This window comes from Echinops telfairi, unplaced genomic scaffold (assembly GCF_000313985.2).
Source record: "Echinops telfairi isolate 266 unplaced genomic scaffold, ASM31398v2 ScPeMD7_7412;HRSCAF=8450, whole genome shotgun sequence".
Classification (NCBI taxonomy): domain Eukaryota; kingdom Metazoa; phylum Chordata; class Mammalia; order Afrosoricida; family Tenrecidae; genus Echinops; species Echinops telfairi.
In genome coordinates this window covers 9,787,649-9,802,642 of record NW_022111312.1, presented here as the reverse complement: position 1 = coordinate 9,802,642, position 14,994 = coordinate 9,787,649, and the positions used below count along the sequence as shown (strand labels likewise).

Below are 14,994 nucleotides of genomic sequence, written 5' to 3'. Positions count from 1 at the left end.
GCCCCTGTAATTGGCTTTGCAGGCGTATATGTGAGGGAGCTTCCGAGAGTTTGTGGACACATTTTACAATCTTTTCATATCGGCCTCCACCCAGTTTTTGAAACTCTTATCCTTTGACGGGAAGTAAAACAGTGTTACTCCTAGTTCCAGTTCACTTTTCAAAATTCTCAAACACCCTGCCAAGTAGAACTGCCCCTAGGGTTTCAGACACTGTAACTCTTTATGGGATAGAAAACCTGGCCTTTCTCCCTCGGAGCAGCTGGTGACTTTGAACTGCCAACTTCAAGGCTAGTCATCTAATGCATAACCACTGCACCACCGGGGCTCCGCAGTGCACAGGTTTATTCCAGACGAAACGTGTTGACACAGGCCTCTGGGCAGTGGGTGCTACAGACAGGTCTTCTCTGGCGCAGACCTACCTTGGTCTCCTTAGGGGGCCTTCAAAGAAGAAGGTCCGGTGTAAACAGTGTCTTCTGAGGGGATCGGCTGGGCCAGTTCAGTTCAAGGCAGAGAAGTCGGAAGGTTGTCAGACTGTTGTTCGGAATCCAGTCAGCCCAGCAGGTTTTCCTGAAAGACACAGGACAATCATGGGGGCTCAGTGTGAAGACATTTTTAGAAAGTTGTTCAAGCGTCATTGGTAAAAAGGACAGGAATGTTTTTCCCCCTCACGACAATGCACCTGTTCATCCTTTGGCATTGTCAAGGCTACCCTACAAGGACTTCTCTGAGAAACTATAACCCCAGCCTTTAAGACTACAGAGTTTTTGTTTCCCAAAGCCAACATTTAAAAAGAACCTAATTTAAGGCCCTGGAGGAAGCCCAACTTGTCTTATAAGTCAAAGAACTGAGACTTCTTTAGGAAGGGGTCACCAAAGGCCACACCCACTGCCATCGGGTCGATTCCACTCGGAGTGACCCTAGGACAGGTAGAACGGTCCCTGTGGATTTCTGATATTGTAACTCCTTATAGGAGCTCAAGAGCCTCATCTTTCTCTTACGGTGCAGATGGTGGTTTTGAACTGCTAACCTTCCCGTTAACAGCCCAATCCATAACCACTATGCCATCCATGCTCCTTTCAGGGAAAGGTATAGACTGAGATGGAGAATATGTTGAGAAATAATTGCTTCACATTTTGATCTTTTTAATAAAGGTACCTGTGACTTTGTAGCAATACTTTTAAGATACATATATTTTAAATTATGAATTCGGTGGAGAGTTGACATTTCAGATCATCAATGTTTGTATTACATAGCTTCAGTTACTTATCAAAACTCCCACTAGCTTGCCCTGCCCTTCAATGAAGCAATAATTTTAAACTCAGCCTTCTGTGTTTGTGTACACACACACACACACACACACACACACACACACACACGGGGAGGGGGGTGCTTCAGAACGTGTGTGGAAAAGCGGAGCTAAAAGATAAAGGCATTCTTCAGAAGCTTTATGAGGCCCTTGGCCAGTGAGCTTTGTGTGTGTGTGTGATCCTGGGTGGCAGGGCCAAGTCCTCAAGGACTAGCTGACAGGTTGGACCCCCCTGAGGCATGATGGGCCACAAGTCTGCGAAGGGGCCAGCCTTGAAGGTGAGCAGCCCCAGCCTGTCTGTGTGGAGCAGCTAGGGTTTGAGACCAGACCCCCAGAGAGGCTGGTGACAAGCCCAGGGCATGTGTGTGTCTGTCCTGCCTGGACTCTACTGAGTAATTGGCAACTAAGTCCATTCCTGTGTATGGCTATATGGAAGTGAGTGTTACCTTTAGCATTTCCGTCCTGGGGCAGTCCCCATCCTCAGGAAACAGGCCGTATGGCCAAGGGAGGGTCCAGGTCAACCTTGGTGGCTCTGCCTTCCATGGCCCAACAGGGGGGCAGCCAGCTGTTAGCAATGCCCAGTCGCTGCTGGAGTCTGGACATGTCCTCTTTCAGCTTCTCGGCCGGCCTGACCCTTCGGAAAACAGTACCTCATTGTCCCTGGGGGTGATGCCGGGGGAGGGGCAGGGACTTGCCTGGGGCATTCCAGGCGGTGGAACCTCCCTGTTTCCATGGAAAGTCTGGATCTGGGCTGGTCCGACTGTGGTGCCTCTGTGTGTTGGGCCAGGGTCAGGGCACCCAGCTGCGGGGCCTGAGGAAGAGGCCGATTTAGTCTGGATGGTCAGTGCCTGCCTAGTTGCTCTACCATCTTGCCAAGTCTCCTCTGGGCCAGGGGCTTGGACCCGTGCCGGACTCCAGCCAGTGGGCCTAACTCTGTAGCAGGTGCAGTGTCTGCTGGGCTGAGCCATCTGCCTCTGGGGCCCTCTCAGTTGTCCTTCTCCCAGCATCCCCCGTGGCCACATTGACGAGTTCAGCGGCCCAGCGCCTTCTTTCCTCCTGTGGTCACTGCACATGGGGTGTGTGGACCCTCCCGAACTTCCCTCGGGCCTCAGCTGTGGAAGAATCTTCCAAGCCCTGCCACCCCCTCCGTTGCCCTGCTCTGAGTGCCTTCATGAATAGTAGCAAACACCTGTCAATCCAAAACTCACTGCCATTAGGTTGATTCCAGCTCATAGGGACCCTGTATAACAGCGGTTCTCAACCTGTGGGCCGCAACCCCTTTGGGGGTCAAACGACCCTTCCACAGGAGTCGCCAGATTCATAACAGTAGCAAAATGACAGTGATGAAGTAGCAATGAAAATAATGTTATGGTTGGGAGGGTCACCACAGCATGAGGAACTGAATGAAAGGGTCGCAGCATTAGGAAGGTTGAGAACCACTGCTATATAGGGTCTCTGAGGCTTTAAATGTTGTTGTTGTTTAACCAGTTTAATTGGCACATAATCCACACATCATTCAATAGTCTAATCGTGTTTGACTTTAAAAGTTTCCGGGAGCAGACAGCCTCATCTTTTTCCTGAGGAGTGGCTGGTGGGTTTGAACTGAGTCAAAGTCACCGCCACAGTGCCAGAAAGGTGGCCTCACTCCGGAGTCCCAGCCTCGTGACCTCCCCTTCCTGCTTCAGACTGAGCTGCTGAAGCTGCTCTGGTTGCCCTGGCTGGGGTGCTGTTCCTTTGTAGGGTGCGTCAGCTCCTCACGGCCCTGCCCCAGCCCTCCCGCTCCCCCTCCTGTTTGGTCTCCCACTTCTCTTCCTGTTCGTCCTTCTTTTTTCTTGCTTGAGAATCCAGGCTCAGGACAGGGTCACCTCTGCAGTGAACACATACCCAGCTTACATCATCAGCTGCAGTGGAGAACCCGAGATGGGTCGTCTGAGGCCCCTTGTCCACCTCATCTGGCTGCAGACAAGCCCTCCTGCACCCTTTGTTACCTCTCCAGTGTGGCTGTACATGTGCACTTGCATGTGTGTGCGTGTGCGTGTGCGTGTCTGCACGCACATACACACACACACAATCTCTCTCTTTCCCTTCTTCCCTCCCTGTCTCTCCTTCCCTTTGTTCAGAGGTCTGTCCCTCGCCATTTGAAGGATCCCATCTCCAGAGAAGGAAGCTATGGAAACATTTTAGGGTGGCGAATGGAGAGTTGAGGGTGTCTTATTGTATGGGGTGGAGAGAGGGAGCCGGAGCTGGAGATAGAAACAGAGATAGAGAGAAGCAAAAATTAAATTTCTCTAAGAAACGGCATCTCAGCAACTGATGAATGGCCGGTGCCACCTCCCCTGGGACAACCCAGGGCCTCCAGAACCTCAGGGGAACCACTCCAGTCCTCACTTTGGGCTGGTTCCGAGTCTCACCCCTGGCCTTTCCCATCCTGTGAAGTCATCCAGCTAACGAATGGATTGTCTGCCCAGCGGGGCCGGGCTGACAGAGCATGTGCTTGGTGATGGTGACCACCTTCTGGCCAAGCCCAGCAGCACGTGGTGACCACCACGTCTCTGAGGAAGTATCTTTTGATGGTTGCCTCTTGTGTGGTTGTGGTTTTACGGGAGAATGCCCTTGCGGGTGGGTGTGTGCTAACGTCGTTGGGTGTGACGTGCTACTGGATGTTTGCAAGTTAGTCTTCCATGATACAGTACAAATTAAAAAGTGCGAGCGTATCTAAAACCAGGAGCCGCTCTGGTGGCACAGTGGTTCAGCTCTTTGGTGCTAACCGGAAGCTCACCGGCTACTCTACTTCGGTACAGATTAGAGCATTAGGAACCCTTGGGGCTAGATCTCTGTGCTGTAGGGTTGCTGTGAGCTGGAATTGACACATGCTATCAGGTTTACAAATGAACCAAACCCTTTGCCTTCCAGTCACTTCTAACTCCCGGTGACCCGGTATGTGACAGAGAAGAACCCTTCCATCGGGGTTCTTGGCGATGCCCTTTATGGAGACAGATGGCCTGGCCTGTCTTTCTTTTTCCGTATTACTATTGTTATTATTATTTTGACATGTTATTATGGTTTGGATGAAAGTTTACAGAGCAGATCAATTTCCCATTCAATAATTCAGACACTTTTGGGGGGTGACATTAGGAGGAACCGCCAAGCTCTTCTTTCCCATTGCCTCTGGGCAGGTTCAAACTGCCAACCTTTAGGTTAGTAGTCAAGTGTAAAGCATTTGTGCCTGCTCGTGCAAGCGCCGCGCGCGCACTCACATACGGGGCAGGTGTGCATGCGAAATGGGAAACTGTTCAACAAGTATCAAATCTAAGTGGAGGGTAGGTGGGTGTTTATTATTTTAGCTTTTCTCCGCTGCCCTCTAGACATTGTCAGGGGGAAAAATTAGAAGCCAGGAAAACAAAACCTTCTCAAGGTTGTATCAAGAACCCTGGGAGTGTCTATTAGCCATTGACCTGAGTGACCTTGTGTGGCTCTCTGGGCAGGTGCTGGAGCAGAGAATGGCTGAACCATTGGGAGCTCAGGCCCTGGTGGTAGTGATTGACCCACTGTCACCTAGGGGCAGGGTGCACAGCCACCGGTGACCTGTGCCAAGAGAGACCAGGTCAGCTGTCCTCAGCTCACACGTGTGGAGGCAGCGGGGCATTGCTCATTTTTGGTGACTTTAGCTGGACACTGGGGCCAGGCCAGTGAAGGTATGAGGGCTGTCTGGAGGGGGAGAGGGGTGGGGCTGGCCCGGGCAGCTCCAGCCCGGGGGGCGGGGGAGAGGGATGCCATTTGCGTCACATCATAAACTTCTTATCTGTGGCCAAAGGAGCACCATCCGCCTGTGGGCAGTGTGGGCTGGGGCGGCCCAGGCCCTCTGCTTGCCGCTCTAGCTAGCTCCCCAGCCCTCCCAACTTCAGCCTCCCCCTCCTGGAATCCCCACTCCCGGATCCCCAAGGGCCTTGTTTGTGCTGACTCAAAGCTGGGCCATTGGACCCTCCCATCTGTTTTTGGGAATTCGCTGGAATCGGTCGTGGCCCCTTTGGCCCCGAGGCAGGGGTGATGGCTCCGGAGCCTCCCTGAAACGCCCTGGGCGGGCAGCAGGCTCCGGGTAAGGGAGGGTGTTCCTTTTCGGGCTCCTTTCACAGCTTCGGGGTCACAGAGCTGCCCACTGTGTAGGGTCAAGAGCCCTTCCCAGTAAGGTCCTCGAGTGGTATGTCAAGGCCTCACCCTGCCTGTGTGTGAGCAGCATGATGTGTGTGGTATGTGTGTGTGTTTTGCTGGGGGGGGGGTGTGCGGTGGAGGGGGTGGTACTGGGAGGAAGCTGTATGTAATTCTTGGCTGGGGCTCAGGTAATTGTTTTAATGAAATGGAATGCATCTTATTCAGAGCCCGGCTTGGCAGAAACAGCCTTGTTCTGTTCTGTTTTCTCGTTGGGGGCAGGAGGGGGGAAGTGGGTGCACACATCTCCAGCTGTTTGGAATAGAAAACTCTGGGTAAACTGGACCCCACCAGGTGGTTGGGACCCGCCAGGGAGCTCAGGGTGCTGAAGGCTCCAGGTCCCATCTGGACATCTATCTTTCCGTGTGTCTCTACGGAAGAGGGAAGAGCCGTAGGGCCAGGCCTCTTCTTGTAACAGAAAACTTACTGAAAACAGGTGATAAAATGGGTGATAAGGCACCCCCCCCCCTTCTCCCTGGGTGGTGGTGGGAGTGCGGGTGGGCTGAGCACTCAATGGCTCCACCCACCATGTCTTCCTTGCCCCTCAACCTCATTTCTAATTCTTGGCCTCTACCCCCAGTTCCTGGGTTGACACACAGTCCGAGTCTACCCAGAAGTGCCTCAGAAGAAAGCCCTGGTGACCTACTGCTGACCTGCTTCTGCAGCATCGGTCATTGAAATGGTTGTGGAGCCCTGCTCTTCCCAGACACGTGGGGTCGCCATGAATTGGGGTTAACGGTCATAGTGTTATTTTTTTTAAACCCCTCACGCAGAAGGGTTTGCTGCATGAGACTTGGTTCCCTCGAGCACTGTCAAGAGTTACAGTCTCGGAAAACCACAGGGGCAGTTCTACCCTTCCCTATAGGGTCGGCATCGACTGGCTGGCAGTGGGTTTGGTTTTCTGGTGCCCTGCCGAGTCATTGGGAGAACCTAGGAGAGATTTTTGAGCCTAAATGTCTGGGGATTACACTGGAAATGTCTTGCTGGGCCCCTGGCGAGCCCTCAGGGACCACACCATTGACTCCCTGCACCTGTAACTGGAGGAACTTGATTTCTCAGCCGCAAATGTTGGGGCGACTGGTTTTGCATCCCCCCCCTGGAATCTCCCATGAGGAGAAGGATGCAGCAGTCAGTTCCTGGGATGACTGACCATCTCAGAAGCTCTAAGGGGTGGAGTCACTGTAAGGAGGATCAACTGGAGGTGGGTTTTTTTTCCCAGTGTCGCCCATCAGTGTAGAATCTGTGGTGTCACATTCTCCGCCCACAGACCCCAGACCCTCCTCCACTTCCTTTCCCGTGGTTTCCTCATTTTACTCCCCTTCCCGCCCACCCTCCTGCACTTTGCTCCTTTCTCTGTTTCCAGCAGGCATGAGCCACGCCGGCATAACCCTCTCTCACTAGATGTGCCACGGCGCCCTGGCCGCCATGTTTTCCCTCCCTCCACAGAACCGCCTCGGCAGGCTTCCTCTCCCACTTCCTTCTCGGAGCCCTTCCTGTGCCTTTGTGTTTTTCTCTGTCCTCCCCAGGTCGGTTCATCTACTTGTGTGACCTCTTCTGTCACTGAGCTGGTGACTCCTAAATTTATCTTCCCCCCCCTGACGTGGGTCCCATTGTCCCAAGTCTTCCGGTTTGCCCGCCATAAATGAGCCCGTTCATTTCCTCTGCACTGGCTCCCTCGCGGTGGCCCTATTGTCCGATTTCTCTGTCATTGTCCCCTCCGCTCTCTTGGCCTGTGTTCACTCATGGACATTTGAGCAACACTCTTCGGAGGCTTCATCCGTTCTGGGGATGGTTCCCACAACAGTGAGGGCAGGCAGCGGCTGTGCCTTTGTCCCCGATGAGGAAGTTGAACTTCATGAGGCTCCGAGGGGTCAGGACACACCCCTGCATCGCCACTGATAATTCCCGCTCCGGTCCCATTTGCTCTTGGCTGCTTCCTGCTGAAAACCTGCAGGGCCTACGTAGCAACTCTCAGGCCAATGGGGGTCTGCCTACCGACCCCCATTGTTGGGTTTTCCTAGTCTTTGAAAATACTTTAAAATCCGAGGCGAGTGTTTAAAGCATCAGGAGACGGAACAATCGGCACGCCTGGTTTCTCCTGGAAAGTTGGATTGGACTGCTCAGTACCATCATTCCTATGTGGCACCCAGCGGCTTCTGTCCTTTTATTTGGCTCTCTGTGTCCCCACGTGACGGAGCCATGGGGGTGCCGCCGCCAGTGGGAAGGTTGGGGGTTTGAGCCCACCAGCCGCCCACTGGAGGAAGATGGTGGCAATCTGCTTCCATAAATAATGGATGTGTGGATTGTTATAAGAGCTGTAAGAGCCCCCGATAAAACAAAACAGAAAACTAAAACCCAATCCTTAGATCTTTTCCTCTGAAACCAGATGGGGCAGTTCTGCTCTGCGCTGGCCATAGAGAGGCCTAGCATTCGGTGAGGTCAGCCACAGAAAGCACTGCAGAACACAGTCCGTCCGCAAGTTGCACTTGACCGCAGTGGGCTTGCTCCCCGCCCCCCCCCCCTTCCCTGTCATCTGCATTGTCCTGCTTGTGTTTGTGTTGGGGGGTTTCTAAGGCCTCTTTCTCTCCTCCTGCCCTTTTCGTAGGTTCTCGGGCCTCACCTGTCAGGGTGAAGCTCGACTCCTGAGCACTCCCGGCACTTAGCTCTGCCTCCATCGTTAGACTGCTCACCGCGGGGTCGGTGGTTCAGACCCACCAGCCGCATCGCAGGAGACTGATGAGGCAGTCTGCCCCCGTAAAGATGGACAGCCTTGGAAACCGCATGTAGAGGGTTGCTGTGAGTCAGAACAGGACGCAGGGGCAATGGTTCTACCTCCTCTGTGCCCTGTAAGCCCTCTGAAGGCAGGGCTGTGTCCGGCTCCCCTGCAAGTCTGACCATCGGGTACTGCTTCCTCCTCGCGGTGGTTGCTTAGTACACATTTGATGGTGGTTGCTGACTACATGGGGCTGAGCTGCAGACACCTACTCCGGTGCCTCTAGCAAACCACTTCCTCCACAGGCAGCTTCGAGAGTGCAGCCCTCCGGGTTCAGGCCGGGCAGGCAGCAGTGGACCATAGGCAGAGCACAGGCCACAGCCGTGGGCCAGGTAGCCTCAGCAAGTCCCTCCAGGCCCCTCGTTCATGAAAATCCCATCCAGGGACGGTAGCAGTGGCCCCGAGTCCCTGAAATAACTAGGCGCTGGGCTGGGGCTGGGTGTCCTGTGTCACCTTCTGGTGCCTGCCAGCTACACTCTAGTCTCGGAGGTGGACATTTAGTGCCCAGGGGCCTGGCTGGCTGACCCGACCCCACAGCGCCTGGGGGAAGGTGACCTGGGACTGTGGCCTGAAAGTGAAGTGGCGGTAGCCCGTGCTGGTGGGGAAGTTGGGTTTTGACTTTTTGACATTCCATTTCCCCCGGGGCTCTTTGGTGGCTTTGGCTTGATTTGTACCGCGGGTTCCTCTTGCACTAACCTTTGCAAGCTGCCTTCCGGGGCCACTCTGGGTGGTGGCATCCAGATCAGCGCTGGGCTTCTCCCAGCATAGCATGGCAGCATCCCTCCCGCTCCAGGTAGGTGATGAAGAGTGCTGAGCAGCACTGCGAACCCTCTCCTCCCTTAGGTAGGGCTGCCATAGAGGCTCTCGGAGGTTGTCAGCTCTGACCTCACAGCCATCTGACATGTATTCGTTCACTCGTTGGGGTGCTAATTCTAGTCCACCCAGAGGTCCCTTGGAAGAAAAGGCCTAGTGGTCTGCTTTGTAAACTCTCAGTGGAGCGCCATTCTACTGTCACGGTCAACTCAGTCTGTGTCTGTCACCTGAGCCAGGTCGATAGCCAGGCTTCTCCAGCCCTGCACTCTTGGCATCAAGGCGCACTGCAGTGGTGGAGCAGGGGAGATGGGTGTTAGAACAGCAAGCAGAGGAGACATAGCCATCAGGCGGCAGCAGACCAGGGACTGGGAGGCCCTGAGCGCCTCTGGTCCTTTTGGGGCCCCCTCAATGAGTTGGGCCTGCCCTGGGCTTGAAGTGCATGCAAGAATCCTGGGCCAGGCTTCCCTGCTACCTCAGCCCTGCCAGGAATGGTTAGGGCATTAGGTGTGGAAGGGAGCTGCCTGTCCCTATACTTTGCTTTCTCTGGATTGGCCACATCCCCTGGCCTCTGAGCTGGACTGGCCATGGTGGGCAGGCGGGTGGCTAGGGAACAGGCTTCCATCACGGAATAGCTCAGGCATGTCGAGTGGGGCTGGTCCCTCTAGGGTGGGTAAACAGGCCAGTGGCAACCTTGTGGACACTGCCCTTGTTCTTCAGACACCCAGCTTGGCTGCCCTCCTGCGCTCACATGGTCACAGCCACACCCCGGGGAGTACAATTCAGGTCCTCTGTCCCTTCTTAGTAGTGTCCCCTTAGCTGCATCTATGGGGTGAGGTAGCTGTTGGGGTGGCTGGGTGGCACCATCTCAGATGGCCTCTTTATCTGCCATGCCCTCATCTTTCCAAGAATTCCTGACCCCACCTTCTTGGGGAGGGAGCCCTGGTGGCACAGAGGGTTAAGCGCCAGGCTGTTAATGGCAAGTGTCTTCCACCAGCAATTCTGAGGAAGAAGGATGAGGCTGTCTGCCGCTGTAAAGATTTATAGTCCTAGAAACCAACAGGAACAGTTCTTCTCCATCCTGTGGGGTTGATAAGGGTCAGAACTGAATCAAGGGCGGGGAGCTGGGTTTCCTTTTGGTCTTTCTTGGGAAATGAACACTTGGAGGCTTTTTGCCTGCTCGGCTATTCAGAGGCAGCCTAGCCGGAAACAAGCAAGGGAAGAAGAGCCCTGTCACCTGGAGGTGGTGCTTGTGGTTTCCGGCAGTCACTAGTGATCATCTGCTTCCAAGCATCCTGTTTGTACTCCGAGAGTCTCTGGGACACTGACCTGCAGACAGCTGTTACCTGCCTGGCCATGGGGCCAGGGGTGTCACAGTCCATCTGCCCATAGGTCCCTCTAGGTCCCTGTGTACTGATGACATTGCTGGTAGCATCGCCTTTGGGCTTGGCCCTGCCTTTCCTCTCCTCTCCTCTCCTCCTGCCCCTTACAGCCTCTGAGGCCCACCCTCCTGATTTTCTGCTTGGCTATCCTCTGGGCACTCTCCTCTCTCGGCTCTGGGCTGATGGACTGTCGTCGAGTCCCACCCTTCCAGGAATGGTGCCCTAGGCGTCTGTTCATCCTGGGGTTGGGGATCCCCAGCTTCTACCCTCCCTTGGAGCTGCTTGTTTCTCATCTGTTTCACCCCGTGAGCTTCCATCCTGCATTGCAGTCGCAAAGGAAGGTTCCTGGCTTTTAAAAAAACAAATGCAAAAACCTTTGAAACTCGCCGCACCCTCTTTGTTTCATAGATGGGCACATAGGGACCCTTGGAGGAGAAAGGGCTTGTCCAGGTGACTTAGTCACCAAGCTCATCCAGCCCCTTTGTTGGAATTTTTGGTGCCCTTGTCTTCCTCATTTCCAGAATCAAATGTCCACCAGTATAGCAACAAGCCCTCTTTCTTGGGTACAAGGTTTACACTCAGCTAGACCTTAAGGGCTGTGGTTCAAACGTCCCCAGTGGTGCCACAGAAGAAAGGCCTGGTGATTGGTATCGCTAAAAGTTCCTCTAAGACAACTGTACTGTACGGAGCACCTCTGCCCTGTAACACACGGGCTGGCTATGAATTGGAACTGACTTGAAGGCAACTGCTTGATTGTATCACTCCCCATTGTCATTTGGTTCCTAGCTTTGTTATTTAGTTGCATAAAGGCTTCTACGTCAAAGGAGATAACATGTTTACCAAGAAGAAAGGTAGGAAAGTGAAAGTCCCTTCTTCCGCTCTCCCACCAGGATTCATTGTTACCAACAGTCTAGTGCCTGTCTTTCCAAACCACTTTCAGTACAGTTATAAACTCAAAGTGTACTTAATACTATGCAAGCCTTTCATTTGAAAAAATACGTATTATGAGGATCAGTTATGTTCCTCGCTACCTTTAATACGTGACCGGTGTTGTTGTGTTTTCTCGATTATCCATCTTATACATATTCCATGGGGAACATTTCAGTATAACACAGAGACACAAAGAAATCCATGAACGATTAAGACAAAACAAAAGTTGTTGCCATCCAGTTGATTCTAATGCAGCCCTTTAGCACAGAGCATCTATGAGTCCCCTGTAGGGTGTCCAAGGTTGTAGTTTTCACAGGGGCAGACTGCTACCTCATTCTCCTTGGGTGCAGATGGTGGGTTCTAACTGCCGACCTTCCGGTGAGCAGTCGAATGCTTTAACCACTGGGCCACCGGGACTCCTTTCCATTCAGAGATCACCACCATTAATATCCGAATGTGTTTCTGTAAAATCTTTAACATGTGTACATGTTCTCATTGTGGAATAATAGTTGCTAACATGAATGTTAAGTTCGTTTTCTGCGCTACGCATGGGTCAGCTGCTTTGCCTATCTTGCATCCAGTGTCCTCGAGTCTGTTCCGACTCCTCGTGTGCAACACAGGCAGGCATCGCTGGGCCCGCTGCCTTCCTCATTCAGGCCCCGCTTTCCCATGCCCAGGAGGCCAGTGAGGACACCAGGCACGCTTGGCTCAGGCACACCTTCGTCCTCCAAGTGATCTATCTGCCCTAGTTTAGAGTGGTGGTTGTTGTTGTTGTTTGTTTTTATTTGCAGAGATTTGCCAAACGCAATGCTCGCTCTCTTGACTGTTGCTTCCCTGAGCGTTGATTATGGACCCACGTAAAATGAAATCCTTGGCATCTGTATTATTTCCTTCATTGATCATGATGTTGCTTATTGGTCCAGTTATGAGGATTTCGGTTTCCTTGTAATCCATGCTCAAGACGGTAGTCTTAGATCTTCACCCGTAAATCTTAAAAGCCCTCGGCACTTTCCACGAGCGAGGTTGTGTCCTCTGCGCATCCCAGGCTGGTCAGGAGCCTTCCTCCAGCCCTGAGGCTGAGCTCCTCGTGCAGGCCAGCTTCTTGGATTATTGGCCCAGCATACAAAGTGAAGGAGTGTGGTGCATTAATACAGCCCTGGCACACAGCACACACCTCTCCTCATTGCAAACCATTCAGTGTCCCCTTGTACTGCCTTTTGGTCTCTGTGCAGATTCGGCTGTACTTCCTATTCTTTGCAGTGATATCCATAATTTGTTCTGAACAACAGAGTTGAATGCCTTTGCATAGTCCAGTGGTTCTCCACCTTTCTCATGCCGCGGCCCTTTAATACAGTTCCTCATGTGGTGGCGACCCCCCCAACCATAAAATTATTTTCATTGCTGGTTCATAACTCTCATTTTTCTACTGTTATGAATCGCAATGTAAATATCTGTTATGCAGGATGTATTTTCTTATCTTTTTAAATCATTTTATTAGGGGCTCATACAACTCTTATCACAATCCATACGTACATCAACTGTGTAAAGCGCATTTGTACTTTCATTGCTCTCATCATTCTCAAAACATTTCCTCTCCACTTAAGCCCCCGGCATTAGGTCCTCATTTTTCCCCTCCCTCCCCGCTCCCCCCATGCAGGATATATTTTCATTGTTACAAATTGAACATCATGAAAGCATAGTGATTCATCGCAAAGCAATATGTAATTTTGTATTGTGAGCTATTTATTTCTAATGACAAATAAATGACATTTTGTCTTGAAGCCTGGTGTAGCATGGATAAGTCTTCACGCAGGGTACTCGTAGGTGGGCGTATCTGCATGTGGGCGTATCTGCATGTGGGCGGACCTGCCTCAGAGGGCTAGAGGAGTGGTGTCTTGGTTCCCAAGACCATCAGAAATACGTGTTTTCCGATTGTCTTACGTGGCCCCTGTGAAAGGGTTGTTTGACCCCCCAAAGGGGTCGAGACCCACAGGTTGAAAACCGCTGGCATAGTCAGTGAGACACAACGAAGGCGCTTTCTGGTAGTCTCTCCTTGCGTTATCCTTTATTCCTGCTCCCAGCTGAAGTCGGTAATACCGAGGACACGGGGAGGCACACAGGGATTAAGTGACTTTTCCAGTGTGAAGAGCTGGTAATTGGCAGAGCTGGGGTGGGAACTCGGGATCCAGAGACTGCTTTAGAGCACGGACCACACAGTCCCTTCAGTTACACTGTCCTCTGCTCCGATGCCCGCTTCTCTACAAGAGCAGAGCCACCGAGGAAGAGCAGGAAAGAAGGAGAAGGCTGGTGTGTGTGCATGTGTGTACTTTGTGCCTGTGAAAGCCCCGAGCATCATGCATAGTGTACTTTGGGGGGACAGATGGATCCGTGAGCCACCAGATTGATGAGGGGGGCACCCACACACCCAGATTTGTCAGAGACAAGCGGTTGGGAAATACGTGCTTTAAGAGGAAGGGAGTGTTGTGTGACCCATGGTCATCCCTTCACGCCCCCTCTGTTTCAGTGACCAAAGGGCTGCGGCCCCTTGAGCTCCTCGTCTAAGCATTCTGTCGACCACTTTGCTGCTTTTCAGATTTCAGGGTGTTGTTTGCACCTTCTTCTGGCCCCGTATTTACAGAGGCTCTGACTCGACTGTGGGGAGACATGAGTTGAAATCTCCAACCGCAGTTACCGATTTGACTCTTCTTTTCGCCCTGTCCATTTTTGCTTCATCTGTTTCGAAGCTGTGGCATTGAGTGTGTGTGCATTTACGATGATTATGTCTTCGTGATGAATTGACCCTCCGATATTTCTGAAAAAGGCCCTCTTTGCCCCGCCTGGCTGTCCAACTTGTCTGAGACTAATAGAGCCGCTCTCATTTACTTGACATCAGTGTTTGTATGACATAGGTGCTTTCTCACTGTTTACGTTTAACCTCTCTGCCTTTGAGGATAGTGTGCCTGTAGACCACAGGAATTGAGTCTTGTGGTTTTTACGTAGCATAACAGTCTCTGCCTTTTAATTGGCGTATCTAGACCGTTTCGATGTAACACATTTATCGGTATGATGGGTGGAGGCTTTTATCATGCTTTCTGCGACATACATTCTTTATTCTTCCCCAGATTTCTTTTGGATTGAATCTCTTTTTTTAGAGATTCATTTTTATCTCTACTTTTTGTGTGTACACTTGTATTACCCCTTTGGTTTCGTGTTAGCAGTGGTTTCTCTACAGTTTTAAAGTTTATTTTGTCCCAGTCTGTCTTCAAATCATATCATGCCATTTCACAGGACCTAGGGCAGCGGTTCTCAACCTGTGGGTTGTGACCCCTTTAGGGGGTCGAACGACCCTTTACAGGGGTCGCCTGATTCATCACAGTAGCAAAATGACAGTGATGAAGTAGCAATGAAAACAATTGTACGGTTGGGGGGGGTCCCCACAGCATGAGGTGTATGCAAGGGTCGCGGCATTAGGAAGGTGGAGAAGCGCTGGTCTAGGGGTTTTCAAGAAGTTTGTGGGAAGATGGAATTAAGAGACAGTGATCTTTTTAGAGCCCCCTTGTCCTGTGAGAACCCACAGCGTATTTCCA

At 52.2% G+C, this 14,994-nt stretch overlaps 1 protein-coding gene across 1 annotated transcript in view; it reads left to right on the top strand.

Moving 5' to 3' along the window:
* Positions 1–14,994, top strand: part of PXN (paxillin) — a 47,442-nt gene that overhangs the window by 3,736 nt on the left and 28,712 nt on the right. The gene's annotated exons all lie outside the window — the stretch shown is intronic.